General features: G+C 40.6%; 1 pseudogene; it reads left to right on the top strand.

Annotated features, from left to right (window-relative positions):
- The first annotated feature begins 4 nt into the window (after positions 1–4).
- LOC141378817 (uncharacterized) lies at positions 5–10,394 on the top strand (annotated as a pseudogene).
- Positions 10,395–11,819: the final 1,425 nt, after the last annotated feature.

Below are 11,819 nucleotides of genomic sequence, written 5' to 3'. Positions count from 1 at the left end.
AGGAATGATACTAAATTACAACAGGTAAAATGTGAAAATTCAAAGAGAAAGTATTGCAGAAATGTTAGTTTTCAAACGTTTGTTCGGCAGTATTCCCAGACCAAGTATAAAAGCAATAAAGTCTTTAGAGAAAGTGTATGTGAATATTCAAAGAATAAATATCACAGGAATCCCACTTTTAAAGCCAGTGTATGTGAGTATTCAAAGAATAAATATCACAAAAATCCTTCATTTAAAGCCAAAGTATGTGACTATTCGAAGAACAAATATCACAAAAATCCTTCATTTAAAGCCAGAGTATGTGACTATTCGAAGAATAAATATCACAAAAATCCTTCATTTAAAGCCAGAGTATGTGACTATTCGAAGAATAAATATCACAAAAATCCTTCATTTAAAGCCAGAGTATGTGACTATTCGAAGAATAAATATCACAAAAATCCTTTATTTAAAGCCAGTGTATGTGACTATTCGAAGAATAAATATAAAAAAAAAATCCTTCATTTAAAGCCAGAGTATGTGACTATTCGAAGAATAAATATCACAAAAATCCTTCATTTAAAGCCAGTGTATGCGAGTATTCGAAGAATAAATATCATCTAAATTCTTCATTTAAAGCCAGAGTATGCAGGTATTCGAAGAATAAATATCACCTAAATCCTTCATTTAAAGCCAGAGTATGTGAGTACTCAAAGAATAAGTATCGCAGAAACATGAATTTCAAAGCAAAGGTTTGTGCATACTCTAAAAAGAAATATCATGAGGATGAAATGTTTCGTATGAGAAAAATAAAGAAAAGATCTGAAGATTATGTAAAACAAAGGGAAAGGCAAAAAGACATTGATTTTGCCATTAATAACTTTTGCCATGAAGTTAGTTCAGGTCCAGAATTGGTTTGCTGTGTTTGTCATCGTTTGTTGTTCAGAAAACAAGTTCTTGAATGCAGAAAAGACTGCTATGATATAAGAGGTCAACAGATAAGTGATTTGGCTGAAACATGCATTACCACAAAGTATTTACATATATGCAGCAGTGAATGTGAAAATCTATGCCATTTATCAGGTTATGCAGCTTCTAAATTGTGGATTTGCTATACATGTCATCGTAAAATACTTGGCGGAAAATTGCCTGAAGAGAGTATTGCCAATAACATGCATTTGGTAGATATTCCAAAAGAACTAAAAGGTCTGAACTCATTGGAAGGACATCTTATTGCACTCAACATTCCATTTATGAAACTGCTTTGTCTTCCCCGTGGAAAACAAAAAGGATGTCATGGTCCTGTTGTTTGTGTTCCGGTTAACACCACAGATGTGTCAAATATACTTCCACGTAATGAATGTGATGACCACATGATAAGAATTAAACTGAAAAGAAAATTAACATATAAAGGCCATTATGAATATAAATATGTCAACACTGATCATGTTAGGCATGCACTATCTTATTTGGTGAGACACAATAAGTGGTATAAGGATGTGGAGTTTAATGAGCAGTGGGTAAACTCTATGAATGAAACTGATGATTTAGACAAGGATGCTAATGACTTTGTAGTTGATGAACACCATGAAACAGACAAAAATGAAGATGACAAAGAGGAGGATATAACATATATTAAAGAACAAAGTGGTCTTTTGTCAGACACATGCCTGCAACCTGTAGATCTGGGTTCAGAAATAATTGATCAACACTTTCATGATGTACTCAACATAGCACCAAGTGAAGGTAACAGTCCAGTTAGATTGCTGTCTGATAAAGCTAATGAGGCAAAGTGCTTCCCTATTCTCTATCCTACTGGTGGTCCTACATTTCATGATGAAAGACAAGAAAAAATCACACTGTCACGATACCTGAATGCACAAATACTAAATGCAGATGGACGTTTTGCACAAAGCACAGATTTTATATTTTATGCACAATATTTATCAGAAGTTGATCAAATTGTTTCTAATGTCTCAATTGCAATGAGGAAAGGTTCTGAGCAAGATTGCTTAAATGTAACATCAAACATGCTTACAAATTGTGATTCCTTACAAAAAATATTACATTATGATGAAGGATATAAGTTCTTAAGACCAGTCAGAGGAACCCCTCCATATTGGATGTCTACGCAAAAAGATCTGTTTGCCCTTATTCGACAGCTTGGAATAACCTCTTTGCATCTTTTAGTTCTGCTGATCTAAGATGGCCTGAAATGATTAACACTATTCTTAAAAAAGAAGGGAAACAAATAAATGCTGATGACCTTGATTGGTCTGAGAAATGTGGACTCATAAGACGAAATCCTGTCACTGCAGCAAGGATGTTTGATCACAGATGGCATTGCTTTCTTAAAAATGTTATTATGTCACCGGCAAACCCTATTGGCAAGATAAAAGACTACTTTTATCGGGTTGAATTTCAACAGCGTGGTTCTCCTCATGTTCACTGTCTGTTTTGGGTGGAAAATGCACCAAAGCTCAATGATCATGATTCAAATAATGACCATGTGGTTGCTGACTTTATTGATACTTACATCACTTGTGAGACACCTACAGAAAGTGACAATGTACTATATGAAACAGTGAACAGTGTTCAGAAACACAGTACAAGACATTCAAAAACATGTCGGAAGAAAAATACAATTTGCAGATTCAATTTTCCAAGACCACCATCTAGTCGTACTTTTATTACAAGAACCTATAATGCAGATAATCTAAAAGGGAAGGAAGGAGAATCATTGGCAAATAAAATAATAAAGAAAGTCAAAGGTGGTATGAATTCTGGTGTAAATTTTAATTCAGTTGATGCATTTTTTTCATCTATTGGAATTAATCAAACAATGTTTGAACAAGCATACAACAAATGTTCCAAAAAGAAAACTATCGTTTTGAAAAGAAATCCATTTTGAAAAGATGTTTGGGTAAACCAGTACAACAGAGATTTACTGCAAGCTTGGCAAGGGAATATGGATATTCAGTATATCACAGATGCTTATTCTGTAGTGGTATATATACTTACTTACATCACAAAAGCTGAACAGGAAATGGGACTGCTCCTTCAGCGTGCACAAAATGAAGCACTAAATGGAAATCTCGAAGCTAAAACGTCATTAAAACGGTTGGGAACTATCTATCTACACAATAGAGAAATTTCAGCTCAAGAGTCAGTGTACAGACTAACAGGAATGCATTTAAAGGAATGTTCCCGTAAAGTACAATTTATTCCAATTGGGCAAAATCCTGTAAAGATGAGTTTGCCTTTGCATCTTCTTCGAAATCAAGCAGAAAATGACCAGTCTGGTGATAAAAGCAGTTTCAGGATGAGCAATGTCATTGATAGATATAAGAATAGACCACAGAAAGAGCCACTGAAAGATCTATGTCTTGCTAGTTTTTGTTCAGAGTACAGAATTCTGACTAAATCAGAGGTTATGTCACAAAACAAAAAAGCTGAAAATAAAATAATTAAACTTAATAACCAAAATGGTTATGTAAAACGAAGGACACGTACTGAACCTGCAGTAGTAAGGTATCCAAGATTTTCACCAACAAAAGATGCAGAAAAATATTATCATTCATTATTACAGCTTTTCTTACCTCATTATGATGACTCTGATTTAAAGCCGATTAAGTATGACACATATGAGGAGTTCTATAATACTGGTATCATACAATATAGTTCTGAAATGAAAGAAGTCAAGTACATTGTGGATGAAAACAGAGAATTATTTGAAAAGGAAAGTGATCAAATTGACAAAGCTAAACAGCTTTTAGACCAAGGTGTTGATTTAGAAGATGCCTGGGCTGAGATATGTCCTGAAACTGAAAGACAGCGTCATGAATGCAATGAACTGATGAAGAATAAAATATTACCTGATGAAGATGATCATCAAGAACTTTTTCCAGATCTCATAGGAAACCCTCAAACAGGGTGTACCATTGAATCAAACCACACTACAATGCCTAGAAATGATGCATTACTTTTACTAAGGTCCTTAAATGAGCAACAGTCTGCTGTGTTCTATAAAGTCAGAAACTGGTGTCTACAGAAAATACTTGGAAAAAACCCAGATCCATTTAGAATATTTCTTACTGGTGGTGCTGGCACAGGAAAAAGTCACTTAATTAAGGTCATTCACTATGAAACTACCAGACTGTTATCTCAGCTGTGTGAAAATCCTGATGACATTGTTGTACTTTTGACAGCATCAACAGGGGTGGCTGCCTATAACATTGGTGCTGCAACTATTCATAATACATTTTCAATTGGTTCAAATGTCAGACTACCATATCAGCCTTTAAGTGATGACAAAATAAATTCATTACGCACAAAACTGGGTAGTTTGCAAATTTTGATTATTGATGAAGTGTCTATGGTTGACCATCGTCTCTTATCATTGTCACGTTCAACAAATAAGGGTCAAAATTAGGATCCAATTGCAAGTGATATAAGGTTTATTTGACCAAGTCAAAATAAACAAACAAGGAAGTGACAGGCTAGGAGGATGACAAACACAGGGCAGGAACAGACAGGAAAACAGGGTCCAGAAATATCTCCTCAGGGGCCTGAGCACAGATAACACACATGAGAACAGATGTAACGAACTGACAAAGAGACATAGAAACGTCGCCCTGATATAGGGCTAATAATGCGCCTCAGCTGGTGAGTAATCAGCCCCGCTGAGTGTCGTCATGTCACGTGAGCATAACAAATACACATGGACAACCAAAACACAACAACGGGGGGGGTGGGGAACCGGTGTGGGCGGGTTAATTGCCGTATGAAAAACGGGCTTTAATTTGGAAACATGAAACACGGGATGTATTCTCCTGTACGCTGGAGGAAGTTTAAGGCGGACTGCCACCGGACTAATGATCTTGATGACAGTGAGTGGGCCAATGAATTTAGGTGCAAGTTTATTACATACGGAACGCAAAGGAATATTCTTAGTTGAAAGCCACACTTTTTGACCGACGACGTAAACGGGAGGCTTCAACCGGTGGCGATCGGCTTTAGCCTTGGTGCGCACACCCACTTGGAGGAGGGTCTGTCTGGCCCTGCTCCAAGTGCGTCGACACCTCTGGACAAAGGCGTGGGCGGAGGGGACCGCGATTTCGGATTCCAGACTGGGAAAAGCTGGTGGCTGGTAACCACTGAAACGGAGAGAGGCCCTTAGCCGACACTGGTAATGAATTGTGTGCGTACTCCACCCATGGGAGCTGCTGACTCCAAGAGGAGGGATTTTGGGAAACCAAACAACGTAACATGCGCTCGAGATCTTGATTGGCCCTTTCTGTTTGTCCGTTACTCTGAGGATGAAAACCAGAAGAAAGACTTACAGTCGCTCCCAATAAATGACAAAATTCTCTCCAAAATTTAGAGACAAACTGGGGCCCCCTGTCAGAAACCACGTCCGTCGGGAGGCCATGAATGCGAAAGACGTGATTAATGACAGCATCCGCTGTCTCTCTGGCTGAGGGTAATTTGGGCAGAGGAATGAAATGAGTAGCCTTCGAGAACTGGTCCACTACGGTCAAAACAGCCGTATTGCCACTGGATGGCGGGAGACCAGTGACAAAATTTAGCGAAATGTGCGACCAGGGTCTCGAAGGCACTGACAGCGGCTGAAGGAGTCCAGCGGGAGGGCGATTAGAAGTCTTAGAAACAGCACAAACAGAACAGGCCAAAACAAACTCGCGTATGTCCCGTGCCATAGCTGGCCACCAAAACCGCTGTTTAACCAAAAATAAGGTACGACTCACCCCCGGATGACAAGCCACTTTGGAGGAATGTCCCCACCGAATGACGTCAGACCGAATCTCCTCCGGCACAAACAAACGACTGGGTGGGCATCCGGCCGGGGGCGTTACCCCATCCAGGGCTGTGCGGACCCTGCTCTCGATCTCCCATGTCACCGCAGAAATACAAATGCTCTGGGGAACGATGGGCTCAGGAGACGGATTGCGCTCGGAAGAATCAAAAAGATGGGATAACGCGTCGGGTTTGGTGTTTTTGGAACCCGGCCGATAAGAAATGGTAAAGTCAAAACGTCCGAAGAATAATGCCCACCGAGCCTGCCTGGAGTTAAGTCGTTTGGCAGACCTGATGTATTCGAGGTTCTTATGATCGGTCCAAACGATAAAGGGAACCCCTGAACCCTCCAACCAGTGACGCCATTCCTCTTATGCGAGTTTGACAGCCAACAACTCCCGATTACCAATGTCGTAATTACGTTCTGAGGGAGATAATCGATGTGAGAAAAATGCACACGGATGAATTCTGTCATCCGAGGCGGCGCGCTGGGACAGGATAGCGCCCACCCCCACCTCTGACGCGTCAACCTCCACCACGAACTGCTGGGCTGGATCAGGTGTCACCAGAATGGGGGCTGAAACAAAACAGCCTTTCAGTTTAGTGAATGCAGCCTGTGCTACACTCGACCACCTGAAGGGAGTCTTGGCGGAGGTCAAGGACGTCAGAGGGGCGGCGAGCTGGCTGAAATTGCGAATAAAACGCCGGTAAAAATTAGCGAAGCCCAGAAATCTCTGCAGGGCCTTACGAGACTCCGGAATTGGCCAATTTACCACAGCCTGTACCTTCTCTGGATCCATGCGCACCCCCTTGACTGACACAATGTGTCCTAAAAAGGGAACAGACTGCGCATGGAACACGCATTTCTCCGCCTTGACAAGCCCATTCTCTAGCGGCCGCTGAAGCACTCGCCTGACGTGCTGTACATGTTCCTGGAGAGAACGAGAATAATCAGAATGTTATCCAGGTTACATAAATAAACTAATCTATCATGTCTCGAAACACGTCATTTACGAGTGCTTGGAAGACCGCAGGAGCATTAGAAAGCCCGAACGGAAGAACACAATATTCAAAATGCCCCCTGGGGGTCAAAAACGCAGTCTTCCACTCATGACCCTGCTTCATGCGAACCAAATGATATGCGTTGCGGAGATCTAATTTCGTGAAAAACGAAGCCCCCTGCAGACGCTCGAACGCTAAAGACATCAACGGCAAAGGATACGTATTCTTCACCGTGATGCTTTTCAGCCCTCGATAGTCTATGCAGGGTCTAAGAGACCCATCCTTCTTTTTCACAAAAAAGAACCCCGCCCCCGCCGGTGAAGAAGAGGGCCGTATGATCTTGGCCGCTAGAGAATCAGAAATATATTTCTCCATGGCCTCCCTCTCAGGAATAGAAAGAGTATAACTTGCCTTTAGGCGGAGACGTACCTGGCAATAAGTCTATTGCACAGTCATAGGGACGGTGAGGAGGCAGAGAAGCAGCTCGAGACTAACTGAACACTCTCTTCAGGTCGAGGTACTCACTGGGCACGTTTGACAGGTCCATGCGCTCCTCCTGAAACACAGAACAAGAAACAGCAGAACAAGCAGACGAAAGACAAGACTCATGACATTTCTCACTCCACGAGAATATAGAATTAAGGCCCCAATTAATGTGGGGTTTATGCAGAATCAACCAAGGATGACCTAAAACCACCGGTGAGTTGGAACAGTCTGTTAAAAAAAATGAAATGTGTTCAACATGATTTCCAGACGTAATGAGTTTTATGGGTTTAGTGGAGTGGGTGATAGTGGGAAGGGAAAGTCCACTGAGTGCGCGTACTGCAATGGGTTGTGATAGTGCTATAACCGGAAGTTTGAAACTGAAAGCGAAACTAGAGTCAATGAAGTTTCCTTCCGCCCCGGAATCGACGAGCGCCTGTGTGTTATGGGTTCCGGAACCCCATGATAAAGAGACGGGCAGTAAAGTAGCAGACGTAGAGGATTTGTCCATATTAATTTCACCCATCAGTAACCTCTTACCTACTGATGGGTGTTGTCTTTTATGGGACAGGAAGCCACCCGATGCCCCGCCCCACCACAGTAGAGGCAGAGTCCCTCCGATCTCCGTCGGCGCTTCTCCTGCACGGACAAGCGGGATCTACCCACCTGCATGGGTTCCGGGTCCACGCTTACCACTTCCGGTGTCGCAGCCACGGCCGGAAAGTCAGGGACGAGCTCCGAAAACCCGCCTTGCTGCAGGCGACTCTCTCGACGGTGCAGTTTAGTGTCAACCCGGATGGCTAAGTCAACTAGCCCGTCAAGAGTTTTGGGAAGATCTAGCAAATATATCTCGTCCTGAAGCCGGTCAGATAATCCGTGCAAAAACATGTCCCATTGCGCCTCCGCGTTCCAGCCGCATTCAGTGGCTAAGGTCCGGAACTCTATTGAGTACTCCGCCACGCTGCGATTCCCCTGGCGGAGTTCAGCGAGAACTCGGGCAGCCTCTCTCCCGGAAGCGGCTCGATCAAAGACCTTCTTTAACTCTTTGGAGAACAGGTCGAAGGTAGCACAGCATGATAGCTTTTGTTCCCATGCTGTAGTTCCCCATTGGGCCGCCTTGCCTGAAAGAAGCGTGATGACAAACACTACCTTGGATTTTTCGGTGGCAAACAATGATGGCTGCAGCGTAATATAAAGGGAACACTTGGACAAAAAGGATCGACACAAGAGGGGCTCCCCAGAGTAGCAGGTCGGGGGTGGAAGGCGCGGTTTAACAGAGCGACCAACAACCGCAGGCGCTGGTGGTGTCACCTCCGGAGTCGATGCAGAGTCAGCCTGTGCAGCTCCAGTGATCAACTGTTGGACTTGGGAGGTAAGCAGCGACACTTGGCCGACCAGAGCCTGGATTGCCTGTGACGTGGTGGCCAAAGCCTCATCCTGACGGTCTATCCTGGCGTTGCTGTGCGAGACGAACTCGGATTTCTGGGATGCAATCGCTGGATCCATAATAAGGTCAGTTCGTTCTGTCACGCTCAACAAATAAGAGTCAAAATTAGGATCCAATTGCAAGTGATATAAGGTTTATTTGACCAAGTCAAAATAAACAAACAAGGAAGTGACAGGCTAGGAGGACGACGAACACAGGGCAGGAACAGACAGGAAAACAGGGTCCAGAAATATCTCCTCAGGGGCATGAGCACAGATAACACACATGAGAACAGATGTAACGAACTGACAAAGAGACATAGAAACGTCGCCCTGATATAGGGCTAATAATGCGCCTCAGCTGGTGAGTAATCAGCCCCGCTGTGTGTCGTCATGTCACGTGAGCATAACAAATACACATGGACAACCAAAACAAAACAAACCCACGTGATCAAACATACACTCCGGAAAAGCGCACAAACCTGCAACCGTGACAATCATATATTCATGGAAGGCTGCGACAAATAAAACAAACTGGTGAATATCTTTTTGGCAAAGTAAGCCTGTTCACTGTGGGTGATATCAGCTTCCAGCAGTTAAAGGAACATCTCTCTATGCAGATACAAAAGGAGTCAACCTATGGGAAAGTAACTTTGAAGTTGCTGAGTTAAGCAAAGTTGTTCGACAACAAGATCCAATGAAATGTTGAATCGCCTGAGAGTACGTAAAAAAAATGAAAGTATTAGTGCCACTGATATTGCTACATTGAGAAATTGTGAAACAGGAGACACATGTAATAATCTTCACATTTATGCCACAAATGCTGAAGTTGATAAATACAACATTAAAAAACTACATGAATGTTGCCAACAGATAATTAGTATAAATGCTCAAGATTATATAAAAAATACAAAAACTGGTCGAATGGAATGAAAAGTTGGATTTCATACAAAGGTGTTTAACTCATGTTTGTTTACATGTGTTTCTCTTGGTATTGGAGCAAGGGTGATGTTAAAGAAAAATATTGATGTTGCTGATGGTCTTGTCAATGGAGCTTTTGGTACTGTTGTTCACATAACACAAAGTCAAAAAAATGATGATGATTTCCCGACAGCTATTCATGTCGAATTTGATAATCCAAATGTCGGAAAAATTCAAAGATCCAAAACACGTCAGAGATTTTTTGCAAATTCAACATTAATTAAAGTAGAGGAAGACCAAGTCACAAATGATGGTGGTATCAGGTGTCAATTTCCTCTTAGACTGGCTTATGCATGTACTGTTCATAAAGTTCAAGGTCTGACAGTGGATAAAGCGGTTGTTTCACTTTTCACAGAAAATCTTTACAGCAGGACAAGCATATGTTGCTTTGAGTCGTGTGAGATCTCTCAGTGGGTTAATAATTGAGGACTTTCAAGAATCTGTCATATTTTGCAATGAAAAAATTGAGTTGACCATGAAATCAATGCAGAAATTAGTTTTGGATAAATATAATTCAACTAAATCAGTTAGTACATTCAGAATAGCACTGCTTAATATACAAAGTCTGAGAGCTCACTTTCAGGATCTTCTTGCACATACAGTTCTAATGAATGCTGATTGTATTTGTTTGACAGAAACATGGCTATATGAAAATGATGAACTGTAACTGCAAATACCAGAATTTGTGTTCAATCCAACCCACGATCTAAGTGTTATGACATCAAATGTGTTGTTTCTGCTCAATTAAAACACCAGAGAGGAGGTGGAGTTGGAATGTATTGTTCTGAGAAAATTGAGTGCCATATCTTTACTCCTGAGCTCTGGAATTTGGAATGTTTATACTTTACAGTTCCACATGTTAATTTAAAAGCTGCAGTTGTTTATAGGCCCAGTTCATATAAAATTGATGTGTTTCGACAGCATATATTACATATTATTGAAGAACTAGAAATGCATTCTGGACCGAAAATAATAATGGGTGACTTTAATGATGATATCTTTACTTCATCTATGACTATGAAATTAATGGAACAACATGGATATACTCAACATGTACAAAGACCAACCACAGAAAAATGTACATTGATAGATCATGTGTATACAAAACAAATGGAACATATAATTGTTGATGTTGTGCAAACATACTATAGTTTTCATCAGGCAATACTTATTTCATTTTGTGATAAAAATGTTATTTATGACATCAGATGAGACGGCTCCCTGGGGATGGGAAGGGAAGGGAAGGGAAAGAAAGGAATTGGAGACAAGGAAGCCTGTTTGTTTGTTTTTTTAATGTTTTTTTGTTCTCCAAATTTTGGTATGTTTTGGTACGTATGTGTCACCCAATTCACAAACACTTCACTGTGGCCTGGTATCCCTTTGTATGTGGTGCCTCGTTCTTTTGCCTCTGCCATGGACTATTATCACCCATACTCTACAATGGACTTATGGGTTAATGACTGGAGTGTCTCATCTTTTTGAACTTTTCAATTAATTATCTACATGTACATAAGATACACCTCTTTCACACCCTTTGGATCTACCTTGGCTTTCAAGTCCTTTGCAATCAAACAGGTTCAGCAGTCATCAGCATGTCCACCTGTTCTGCACCACAAAGGTCTCCACTTAGTCTCCTCTTCAGACAATCAATGTGCGTATTTTAATCATTTATAATTTATTTATAAATGTTATTTTGGTTATGTTTTCATATGCATATCATGTGTAGTTGTCTTTTAAATTATATAACAATATAAATATTTTTGTTATTTATTTTGTTTAGATTATATAACAATTAACAATATAAATATTCTTGTCTACAATAGAAATACCTGTTGATTGTTTTTATAAAATTTTATTGTGTTTTAGGAAGATGGGAACTTCATTTGTCATGCAGTTAAATGCAAGCAATCATGCCTGAACTCTCCAATCATTCTGTTGTGCTGGAATCGACATTTCTACCTCTACAAGAACACATATAATATATAGTTCTTGTGAGTATATTTTACTTTACTGATTTTCTAAATTTTTCTTATGGATATAATTGTATATGTTTTCTAAATTGCAGAACCATACAATAAACAGTACTATATATTTTATATTCTTTTAGGAATAAAATGCACTACATACAATCTGTA

This window comes from Danio rerio, chromosome 18, assembly GCF_049306965.1.
Source record: "Danio rerio strain Tuebingen ecotype United States chromosome 18, GRCz12tu, whole genome shotgun sequence".
Taxonomy (NCBI): Eukaryota; Metazoa; Chordata; class Actinopteri; order Cypriniformes; family Danionidae; genus Danio; species Danio rerio.
This window is presented reverse-complemented; position numbering and strand designations above follow the sequence as displayed.